This window comes from Dreissena polymorpha, chromosome 16 (assembly GCF_020536995.1).
Source record: "Dreissena polymorpha isolate Duluth1 chromosome 16, UMN_Dpol_1.0, whole genome shotgun sequence".
Classification (NCBI taxonomy): Eukaryota; Metazoa; Mollusca; class Bivalvia; order Myida; family Dreissenidae; genus Dreissena; species Dreissena polymorpha.
In genome coordinates, this window is record NC_068370.1 from 21,792,806 (window position 1) to 21,805,671 (window position 12,866).

The 12,866-nt window shown below is 38.2% G+C and overlaps 1 protein-coding gene and 1 long non-coding RNA gene across 12 annotated transcripts in view; one reads left to right on the forward strand and one right to left on the reverse strand.

Moving 5' to 3' along the window:
• The window catches only part of LOC127863007 (uncharacterized), a 32,092-nt gene that overhangs the window by 17,363 nt on the left and 1,863 nt on the right, over positions 1-12,866 (forward strand). The window lies entirely within an intron of this gene.
• LOC127863010 (uncharacterized) overlaps positions 4,295-12,866 on the reverse strand; it is a 38,031-nt gene continuing 29,459 nt past the window's right edge. For all 11 annotated transcript variants that reach the window (XR_008040896.1, XR_008040894.1, XR_008040892.1 and 8 more), the window contains 3 exons: positions 10,306-10,458; positions 8,305-8,411; positions 4,295-4,380 (listed from right to left, as the gene is read on the reverse strand). This is a non-coding gene — a long non-coding RNA (uncharacterized LOC127863010). The remainder of the gene's footprint in view (positions 4,381-8,304; positions 8,412-10,305; positions 10,459-12,866) is intronic.

The following is a 12,866-nucleotide window of genomic DNA, read 5'->3' on the forward strand; positions in this document are numbered from 1 at the left end:
TCAAGCGTCTGTGTGTATTTGAGATTTATTTACAGGTCGTCCAGCGTCTTCTCGACTACAGATGTATCGACCTGCCCCTGTGACCCTTCAGGGGAGAAAATAAGGTCATATTATACATCATAGCACGATGGCCAATGAGACCTTAATGTGACTAGATGCTTTTTTTTTTTTTTTTTTTTTTTTTTTTTAATGGATTATGTAGTGGTTTGCCTTTTATCAAAATGGTTTTTGTAGTATTCCTATTATCTCTAGAGTATCATTATCCTTATTGGCATTAATGTTAATTCCTTAAAGTTTGTGTGTGGTGTTTGTGCTCTCCGCCCCAAGAGGTGTTAGTGGGGGTTCGAGCGGGATACAGAGGGCGCCCCGATTCCAGAGGCGCCCCTGGTTCTTTTAAGTGCCCGGTGTACAGCACCGATACACTGCACCCCCGTTTAACGTCCCTCGCGGAGGACTTGTTAGTACATAAACATAGATTAGTACAGATATTACTCTATTGCCCTGTGTCTTGGTGTAAATTCACATGGGCTCTCTCTGTTGTGCTGTTGGATATTGTCAGGTGTTTAATGGTGTTGCAAGGGTCAGAATAGTTTTGAAGTTTAATATAGTAGAAAAGGGGCTGCGTTTGTGTGGTTGGACCGAGATGACTGATTGGTTGTTGGTGGTACAGGGAGGACAATATCTGGTTCTACACTTTCTTTCTTTGGGAGACAATATTCACGCGCCTTTTTTTGTTTTTGAGAGAGAGAGAGAGAGCGCGCACGTTCTTCTTCCTGTTTATATTGCTAGTGGTTACACAGATGGTTATTATATGTATTAGTGCATTTTGTTCAGGAGGGAATAGATCTGGGATGTTAATGCTGACCATCCCTCTAATTCGATCTGATCCTCATAGTGACAAGGGTAATACGTGCAGGTTAGCAATACAAGGTTTACAATTCAACGTCAAACGTAACAAGGCACAGGCATGCAAGGAAAAAACTTACACTACTCTACAAGAAAACATCACCGTCGCTACAGTAGGGGAAACAACAACAACAAATACCGTCACCATTCTCTTTTTATTTTTATTTTTGTCATGTTGGGTATGTCATGTCAACGGGGCCAGAGTGCACTGATGTCATGTCAACGGAGCCAGAGTGCACGGGCGAGAGATATCTCTTCAGGCGCGCCCTCTGGCCCAGCCGACACGCTCTACTCAACATGTTTAAGTCTTGTACATATGGGAAAAATGTTAACTAATCACATTTAATTACAACAATATTTACACCTATAGGGGTTGCACTGTGGGTAAATTTGCCCACGTACGCACTTACTGCGTCTTCCGATCCTGCGTGGAAGTATGTTGTCTGTGTCCCCTACCTTCGTCGTTGTTGCTGATTACAGCTTAAGAGAAGGAAAGCGAGGGTCTCGCGGAACCCTGGGTTTTGTTACCTAGAGCGCTATTTGGTTGTAAAAGAAGGCTTAGAGCTTATCCATAGTGGTCGAAAGGGGCCAAGTGACATATGTATTGGGGGGGGGGGGACGTACCCTTCCGTCGTTTTAGTATTATTAGTCTTTATCTATTTATTTATTGGTGTAATTTTCCTATATATCATAAAGCGCAGACGAGGAAACCGCGAACGTTCGTTATAGACAGCTCCCTCATCTTTGCCTTGTTTATAGTATTGTTTATTTATGTATTGACGTCAACAAGGTGTTATTGGACACTGCATTGTAATGTACTACCAATCCAAAGTACATTTGGACCCCAAATACAATTATAGGTTCTCGGCGTGCACATTACATGCAGTGTTTCTATATCTATTTATTTGTTGATGCAATTTTCCTCTTGTCATAAGTCATTATTAATTGGAATCTTTAAAATTACATATATCATGGATTGTTTTACGGTACAGTTTTAGAACCAAATTAATTAATAATAGTATATAAGTTCGAGCCGGGCCCAGACGAGTGGCCATATGGACAACACCGGAGTGACCATCGTCCGAGACCCACCCGTCATTAGTACATAAAGTTGCCATTATTGATCTGAGTTTTTATTTATTTATTTATTTTAATTTTCCTATAGGGCCGGGATAATAGGGTTAGGTTCAGTTCGGGCCCAGACGAGTGGCCATATGGTGCACACCGAAGTGACCATCGTCCGAGCCCCGTCCGTCATTAGTACATAAGATTGCTATTATTAATTTGAATAAATGAAGCAATATATAACTGACGATATGTGTTGTTATTTCTATCTACCTCTAATAGTCCAACGGAATATTATATTTTATCTACGTAGCCCGTGTCGCGCAAAAATTTAAACACGTGCAGTCGCACAACAGGAGCGATTCCGCTTGGAGGCATCAACAGTGAGTCGCGATTAATGATAAGTGGGTTTTTGTATGCCGCTATTACCCCTGCACTTAGTTCTAGTCTCTGTTCAGCGTGTTTAGGGCATATAAAGAAAAGATGTTCAAACGTGTTATGAATGTTGCACTGGGGGCAGAGGACAGTTTTGTAATAGTCGCCGTGCAATCTAGTCACCCTTAGGCGCATGCGCGAGTAAGCCCTGTCCTCCCTTTTAATGGGGCTATAGATGTTAATCTTATGGCTAGGGTTGGTTAATATCGGTAAATTATGATCGGCGCAGTAAATTGACCATTTGTGATCCTGTTCATTATACCCTTTTTGGTTTATGATTGCAATTAGTTCGCGCGCGCTAGGCTTTAAATCAGAGGGTAGACCTTCATGGGAACCTATTCTGGCAAGTTGGTCAGCGTGTTCGTTACCCGGAATGCCTACGTGACTCGGGATCCATACGAATTGGAGAGTGATATTGTTGTTTGCTAGTTTTGTGATTCCCTTTAATGTTGCACATATAAGGTCGGGACGCGTTTTCGATGATCCTGCATTAAGTGCTTGTAAGGCGCTGAGAGAATCGGTTAATATCGCGTAGTTTGGGCGTTCGTGGGTTTCAAGTTCATTAAGCCACTTTATGGCGCTGTTTATTATAGCTAGTTCGCAAGCAAATATAGACAGTTCTTTATTGTATTTTACCTTGCACTGATGTATAATGACATTTTTGGGTTGATACACTACAAAAGCCGCGCCTGCTATTTCAAGTTCCTCATTTTTGCTACCGTCAGTGAAAATCTGGGTGTAATCCACATATTTATCTGTTACATAGTTTTGAGCTATAGAGCCACTGTTTGGGTCGTGGTCGGATTTTTTAATTAATGTTGTTAGATGTAAGTCAATATTTGGTTTTGATAGATTTCTTAAGCTAAAGTATGTAGGTTCCTGAGTTTTAATGTCAATAGTCTCATAATATTTGCCTAGCTCGAGCACGTTCTGCGCGTACGGGAGACCACTCTTCTTTTTCCTTTTTTGGTAGGCCGGGTCTTCAGTAACCCTAAGGTTAATTGGGAGGTGTGGTCCCATAGATAGCGTGCGCGCGCGGTATTTTAGTTGGTTAATTTGCCTTTGTTGACCCAGTTCTATCATTCCACATTCAGCGTGCAGCAGAACGGTGCTTGTAGATTTACGTGTACCAGTTATAATTTTAAGTGCCGTATTTTGGATTACTTGTAATTTATTGAGTAATGTTTCACTGGCTGAATTGTACGCAATGCTTCCGTAGTTTATTTTTGCCCAGATAGTGGCTTTATAAATACGCATAAGGGCTTTTTTATCCGTACCCCAGTTGTTTCTTTGGATGCATTTTAGAAAGTTGAGGTCCTTTTGGCAGCGTACAACTAGTTTAAGGATGTGGTCTTTCCATGTTAAATATTTGTCAAATGTCATACCCAAAAAAGTAATGTTGTCAAGAAGCGGAAGAGGAGCACCACATAGAGTAAGTTGTGGGGGGTTAGGGGTTTTCTTAGATCGAGTTGCTTTACGTGCATTGGCCGCTACTTTTTGTGCACTGGCAGGGAATAAGATTGCTTGGGTTTTTGTGGGATTTATTTGGAAGCCATACGATGCGCTCCAGTTTTCTATTGCAGTTAGGGCTTTTTGGATTTTAGTAATTGCTAGATTCGGTGATTTAGATGTGGTCCATATTGCACTATCGTCTACAAAAAGTGATAAATTGATTAGATCAGTGTTATTTTGTGAATTATGTGCCTTAATTTCTCTGTCTAGGGTGTTCATAGTCACGGAAAATAATATTGGAGATAGGACACTACCTTGGGGACAGCCGTTTATAGTCTCAACTGATTCTGATGTCGCGTCATGCAGTCTCACTTTCATCATATACCTTTTTGGCAAATATGGAAGTTATGTATTAAATAATAATAACAATACAGTGTCGTTGTTTTGTCATTTATTAAGTATACAGATCATTGCAAGATTCTGATGGCTTTTCTTGAAATGCATCACCAGCCGTCTGGAACACTGAAAAGAAGGCAATGGATACTCTGTTAAGTTATGGTGAAAAACAAATCATTTGCATTTTCTGTACAAAAATAAATTAACAAGGCTCACATTAAAAATTTGATTCTTGAATCAAATAAGATTTGTTAAAGGGCATATCGACAGCTAAAACGGAATTTTATTCTCTGAAATAAATGTATGCGTTAATAAGAACTTATTTGAATGTTTCTTAAAGCACAGACCTTGCTTTATATATTGTAAATATGTACATTACTAATTAACAAGAGCTGTCAGAGGACAGAGCGCTCGACTTTTCGAGTGCTTGACAGTATAACGTAAGCCATCATGGAGAGGGGGTATAATGTGTGTGTGTGTGGTCATTTAATAGATGTTATTTCAAAAAAAAAGAAAAAAACAAATTTTGAGGGGGGGGGGGGGGGGGGAGTCAAGGTCATTCAAAAGTCAAGGTCAAATTCAACTTGCCAGGTACAGTACCATCATGATAGTAAGAAAGTATTTGAAGTTTGAAAGCAATAGCCTTGATACTTTAGAAGTAAAGTGGATCTAAACACAAAATTTAACAAAATATTCAAAGTTACTAAGACAAACAAGAATATCAGTGAAACTGATGGATGCTCCCCGATGATGCGCTTTGTCAATGTATGTGTTAATAAACACCTAAAAAATCTATTATTAGCCTCGGTGACCTTGACCCAGTGACCTCAAACCTCATCAAAAGGTAGAGGTCCATGAAAGGTACCTACATGCCTAATATGAAAGAGATCGGTAAAGTATTGAAGGCGCTATGAGAAACTGTGACAAAAGTGTGACAGAAAAATCTATTATTAGCCTCGGTGACCTTGACCTTGATCCCAGTGACCTCAAACCTCATCAAAAGGTAGAGGTCCATGCAAGGTACCTACATGCCTAATATGAAAGAGATCGGTAAAGTATTAAAGGAGCTATGAGAAACGGTAGCAAAAGTGTGACGGAAGGAAGTCTATTATTAGCCTCGGTGACCTTGACCTTGACCCCAGTGACCTCAAACCTCATCAAAAGGTAGAGGTCCATGCAAGGTACCTACATGTCAAATATGAAAGCGATTGGTAAAGTATTGAAGGCGCTATGAGAAACGGTAGCAAAAGTGTGACGGAAGGAAGTCTATTATTAGCCTCGGTGACCTTGACAGTGACCTCAAACCTCATCAAAAGGTAGAGGTCCATGCAAGGTACCTACATGCCAAGTAGGAAAGCGATTGGTAAAGTATTGAAGGCGCTATGAGAAACAGTAGCAAAAGTTTGACGGAAGGAAGTCTATTATTAGCATCGGTGACCTTGACCCCAGTGACCTCAAACCTCATCAAAAGTTAGAGGTCCATGCGCATGCTCATTGACCATAATGAATAATGGAACAGTAGTTTTGTGTAGAAAATATTCATTAAGATTGTGAATGTTGTGGGCAAGATTTCGCTCCCCATAAGCACTAAGACCATTATGTAATAATATTTTTTTGGCCCTTCACTAATCTTTTTAAACGATTTCATCAATGTTCCTTATACATGTACTTTTATTTTTCATAAAAATCGGACATGTGGAATGTTGAATATTTGCCTTTGCATAGAGAAATACCATTGACATGTCCCCTTAAATTGATTGCAGAAAAAGTTGTAAACCAAAAACAAATAATAACAAAGAGCAGTGAAAAAAATTGGCCATTATTAATTTAATTTCAAAGAACAATGAAAATTTAAGGCAACAAGAGCTGTCAGAGGACAGTGCGCTCAACTATTCGAGTGCTTGACAGCATAACGTAAGCCATCATGGATAGGGGGTATAATGTGGGTGTGTGGTCATTTAATAGATATTTTAAAAAAAAGAAAAAAAAATTGTTGTCTTTTTTTTAGGGTGGGGGGGGGGGGTTCTGGGGTGGGGCATGGGGGATGGTTTGGGTGGAGTCCATTGTGGTATGTCAGGTAAGTGTTGTTTTGTCAAAGTATGAATCAAATGTGATCATAAATAAAGAAGTTATCACAATTTAAGCAAAATTTGTTAATTTGACCTTGAGAGTCAAGGTCATTCAAAGGTCAAGGTCAAATTCAACTTTCCAGGTACAGTAACATCATGATAGTAAGAAAGTATTTGAAGTTTGAAAGCTATAGCATTGATTCTTTAGAAGTAAAGTGGATCTAAATACACACTATTAAACAAAATATTCAAAGTTACAAAGACAAAAAGGGCCATAATTCCATTAAAAAGCCAACCAGAGTTATGCAACTTGCCCTGTACAGTCCCCTTACGATAGTTAGTGAGTTTTCCAAGTCTAAAAAGCAATAGCTAAGATACTTTAGGAATAAAATAGACCAAAACACAAAACTTAACCAAATGTTCAACTACCAAAGTATAAAAGGGGCTATAATTCTGTCAAAATGCTTGATACAGTTATCTGCTCTTGTTTATAGATTGTGGTCATGTTGGTCAAGCAGTATGCAAAATATGAAAGCAATATGTCAAAGGAAATATTTGAGGTGGTATTTATTCTATTTAGGACATGCTGAACAGGTAAGAAGCATTCCAAAAAGCTTTAAAAAAGTCAATAAAATCCAGAATTAACTGGGTGAGTGTGGGCTCATGGTTTCTGTACATCTCTAGACAGTGAACATTTAATTCAAGTTTTACAACGAGAAATGTTTGTGAAACACCAATGTCCTCTTTACATGACATTATATCTAATTCCTAGCAACCTTGACCAGTGGAGTATCAGATTTTTTGTCCTGTCATAAACAAACATTAAACCCAATGTGAAGACAAAAAGAACTTATGATACGACTCGGACAAAGCTATCATATATATAAAAATACTTTTTACCTGACTTTGTGACCTTGAACTTAATGGTATCTATGTAAAAATGAATATGGTTCTTTTTCTTAAGGTAAGCAACAATGATACCAAATACTGAAGACTGAGGAACAAACATAACTTAAGCTATCACTTGGACCAGGCTGTCAAATAAGGAAAATGTTAATGTGACCTTGACCTTTGAAGTTCAGTTATCAATCGGACAAGCTTAGGTCTACCAACAGATGGGCCAACTAGATTTATAGTAAACAAAGCTATTGTCAAGCAATATGGTCCCCTACCGGCTCCACCATTGTCCGAAATTCCACAATTTTCAGATTTTTATTTTTTTTGGTTGCCATAGCAACCACAATTTTTGACGTAGGAACAAAATAAAATTAAGTGCATAATGTCCATATTGCCATCTATCCATGTTGCAAGTTTCATGAAAAAATATTTAGAACTTTTAAAGTTATCGCAAGATCCAGAAAAGTGTGACGGACAGACTGACAGACAGACAGACTGACAGACAGAGCGCAAACCATAAGTCCCCTCCGATGAAACCGGTAGGGGACAATAATGAGCGGATACCAATTTAATGGATAGAACTGAATGTTCCAACCTTTTATCTTGTTTGAACCTGATTGGTTTTGCAAATCGCATTAATGAATTGTGGTGAGCATTGGTGTTTTGTTTCTTGGAACAATGAAACGGGATATGTGATTTACTAAGAAGAATCAAAATCATAATGTGGCAAATGAATATTTATCTTCAAGTGTGATGCCAAATCCAAACTCTGCATATTGAAACAATATGGTCACCATTTGAGTGAGATTTCAAAGAAATATTTCAATGGGTATAGGATTTACAGAGCAGACACAAAGTATCTTAACCATTACTTAGTGGCCTAGGACCTTTGACCTGAAAGTATGAATTCAGCATATAACCTAATTGTGGCGAGTTGTTGAATGAGCTTTCTTGCATATATAATGGTATGTGAAAGTTGAGTATTAAGTGTGACTTTGACCATGAGACGAGTTATTCCAAACCTAAGCTTTCCATTTTGGCTCGTTATGCATTTATACTTCACATTGCACCCTCTTTCAATTACCTTGAAGACTCTCGTCACACCTTGGGGAGGTTGCTGCTGGGAGATAATTTTTAGGTCCAGGAAGCGCTTGGAAGCAGTCAATATAGCAGAAAGCATCTTCCAGCACCCTGTTATGGAGAGAAGAGTATTGGGGTTTATGGAGAGAACTGTGAGTGTCATTATCTTTTGTACTTAATATTCAGGATATTATGGTGAAGTTCTTGCAAGCCATGTTGCCCTTTAGTCTCCGTAGCATCTCCAACACCATCCCCTCCGTTTTTAAAATGGTACTGGATACAGATAACTTAATGTTAACAAGGACTGTTTGTAAAACATGCATGCCCCCACCCCCCAAATGGGCTGTCAGTTGTAGTGGCAGCCATTGTGTGAATACTCATGTAATCACTCTCACTTTATAGCTAATTATATATATATATCATCCGAAAACCATTTTACTGCTTCAGGTCACTGTGACCTTGACCTTTGACCTAGAGACCTGGAAATCAAAAGGGGTCTTCTACCAGTCATGATCAATATACCTATGAAGTTTCATGATCCTAGGCTTAAACTTTCTTGAGTTATCATCTGCAAACCATTTTACCGTTTCGAGTCACTGTGACCTTGACCTTTGACCTAGTGAACTGAAAATTGAAGGGGTCATTTGCCAGTCATGATTAATGTACCTATGCGTTCTTGAGTTATCATCCGGAAACCATTTGATGGACGGTCTAACCGACATGTGCAAAACAATAAACCCCCTCTTCTTCGAAGGAGGGCAAAATAAATTAATTTTGTTCAATCTATCAATTTATCCATTAAAAAGTTCACACTTTCAAAACAAATATAATACAAACTTGGTCATAAACAATAATAAAATACCCCTGCTGTCCCTGTGAATGTTAATGAGCGAGGATCAAGGAATCAAGACCATTACTCTTGGATGTGAAATCAATGCAAATAAAAATTGTGTTTTGAAAATCTTCTTTTCATGCTGATCACATATTTACAAGTTTGAATGAAAAGACAAAGCCACAACAGACCAACCAACATACAGACTCCAATATACCAGGAATAACCCCACATACCACATTGACACAGAATATTTTGCATGCTGTCTTCACAAAATAAGAAAAACATATTTACATGTTTGGCGATTTTAAGAGTTATTATGCAATTGTGACCTTGACCTCAGAGATATCGACAATTCTTTGGCATGACACACCGTCCAATGATGGTAAACAAATGTGCAATTTTTTTGTTTAATCTCACAATGAATGACATAGTTATGGCCCAGATAAGCTCACAACCAAACTTAGATAGATATTCAGTCCACTATTTATTCCAAAAATTTGTGTTGAAAGCCTGTCGACAGGTGTCCAAAGCCAGTGTTATAGGACCTAAAGTCAAAATCCATGTGACTTAATTTTCGGCCCGGCATGGCCCACGTTTGAAGTTGGCCTAGAAATCATCTAGATTAAACTTCTGACCAAGTTTGGAGAAGATCGGATGAAAACTACTTGAATTAGAGAGCAGATACCATACTGAATGCTAAAAAACGCACAAAGTGACCCTGTGACCTAGTTTTTGGCCCGGCATTGCCCATGTTAAAACTTGGCCTAGAGATCATCTAGATAAAAATCTGACCAAGTTTGGTGAAGATTGGATGAAAACTACTTAAATTAGAGAGCGGACAGCATGATGAATGTTTTAAACGCACTAAGTGACCCCGTGACCTAGTTTTTGACCCGGCATGACCCATATTCAAACTTGACCTAGACATCATCTACATACAACTTCTGACCAAGTTTGGTGAAGATCCGATAAACACCTTGAATTAGAGAGGGCACACTTAATACAGAGCCATGGACAGACAGACAAGGTCACTCCTATATACCCCACTATACTTCGTTTTTGGGGATATAATAGCAAATAATCAAGAAATATAAAACAAGATAATCTTGATAATAATAATTAATACTCCAGCAACATACATATGAACATATCGCATTGTGGAGCACTAACCAGTTTTTACTGCAGAAGACGACAAGCTACATTCTGTGTGTGATGGGCGGTTGGGAACCATGCCCTTCAATATGAAAACTTGCCAGCTGCTAAGTGTTCCACACAGAGGTCAGCACCTTCACTGTCTCCAGCTCAATCTTTAGGTACTCCTACCTATACATGCAAAAATCAATTGAGTGACACCACTAGTTTGATAATCCATTAGATGCATTCTTGATCAAACATTAGAGCAGTAGTACCCGTGAGATTTACAATATGGGTATTTTTACTGGATGCTGTAAAAATAACAGTTTGCTTTTGTTCACATCAATGACCATGATAACACAATAATGGCTATAAAAGAAATAATGAAATTAGCTGAACAAACGCGAGTTATCAACAACCTATGGAATAACTAGCAAAACCATCAGTACAGTTTACAAAAAAAACGCTTCTTTTGAAAAATGGGTTGTTTGTACAGTAACTGTTACACTATTTACTTACTTACAGTTTCGTTTCCCATTCATATGCATTTTCTAAATTTTGGCATTTAAATTACATAAAAAATATAAGTGAAAATAGTTTCATGCATCGTCAGTTTTAAACAAGAGTGCCAAACTGTCACAAGATACGCCCGTTCGAAGGTTTTGAACACCATGCTCAATGCTTGAAATGCACTAAGTGACCTCGAGACCTAGTTGATGACCCGGCATGACCCATATTTAAACTTGACCTAGATATCATTTAGTATAACATCTGACTAAATTTGGTGAAGATCATATAAAAACTACTTCAATAAGAGAGCGGACACCATGCTAAATACTTGAAATGCACTATGTGACCTTGTGACCTCGTTTTTGACCCTGAATGACCCATATTCCAACTTGACCTACATATCATCTAGACACAACTTCTGGCCAAATTAGGTGAAGATCAGATGAAAACTACTTCAATTAGAGAGCGGACACCATGCTCAATGCTTGAAATGCACTAAGTGACCACATGACCTAGTTTTTGATCCGGCATGACCCATATTTGAACTTGACCTACATATCATCTATACACAACTTCTGACCAAATTTGGTGAAGATCGGGTGAAATCTACTTCAATTAGAAAGCAGACACCATGCTAAATCCTTGAAATGCACTACATGACCTGGTGACCTAGTTTTTGACCCAGCATGACCCATATTCGAACTTGACCTAGATAATGTCTAGACACAACTTCTGACCAAGTTTGGTGAAGATCGGATGAAAACTATTTGAATTAGAGAGCGGACACTGCTGTGAACGCCGCCCGCCAAGGGTGAAACTATAATACGTCCCGTTTTTAAAAACGGGCGTATAAAAAAGGAGAGCATGAGATTTGGATGTGTGAGAGGGTGTTTTGCTGCGTAAATGCCCGATACTTGACAGGCGCATGAATGTTGATGCAAACTACTTCAATTAGAGAGCAGACACCATGCTAAATCCTTGAAATGCACTAAGTGACCCCGTGACCTAGTTTTTGACCCGGCATGACCCATATTCGAACTTGACCTAGATATTGTCTAGACACAACTTCTAACCAAGTTTGGTAAAGATCGAATGAAAATTATTTGAATTAGAAAGCGGACACGAAAAGTGTGACAGACTGACAGACAGACGGACAGTGCGAAAACTATATACCCCCTTTTCTTCGAAAGGGGGCATAAAAATAACTTATCCATAGACATCTGATGTATTTTGTAATGGGAATGCTTTGGAGATTACCATAACATTCTGTGCACACGTAAAACCTTTATGAGGAATCCTTAACATTAAAGATTTATTAATATTTTTGAAAATTAAGCAAACATTCATTTTTTCCATGAAAGCATTACAATTATGGCTTTTTATAAGCATAATATGATGTATGAAATAGTTTTTTTCTTTTTAATTTTATGTTAATGTTGAACCATTCAATCACTTTAAAAACATTGCAAGTTATTGCATATCCACAAAGCAAATGAATCTTAGCAGGTAAATTCAATGAATTTATCATTGGTACCCCCAGCCGATAATTTTAAAAATCTGTATAGAAGTTCACCATATGATGTTTTATGCAAAATATGTATGTTCGCACTGCAGTTTTTGAGAAGAATATTTTAAAGTGTTCATTATAATATATATTATATAAGGAAAACAAATTTGATCCGAGGGTGGGGCAAATATGATCCAATGATACTTGGTGAAGGTCCACAAGATGAAGTTTCATGCCAAATATCTTTGCTCTAGGCCTTGTGGTTTATGAGAAGATTTTTGTTTTTGAAGTTTTTACAATATACTAATAAGGAAATTACATTTCCCTCCCCAGTAGGGCAATTTTGACCCCAGGAACATAGTTTGAACAATCATGGTACAAGTCCTACCAATTAACCTTTGAACTCTTAAGTGTAATCTTGAGTTTGGAGATTTTGACGTAATTCTTTCTTATGACACACCGTCGAGTGATGGTGAACAAATGTGCTTAATGATTTTAAAATCTTACAATGAATGACACATTTATGGCCCGGACATGCTCATTTATGGCCATTTTTACCTTTGAACTAAAAGTGTGACCT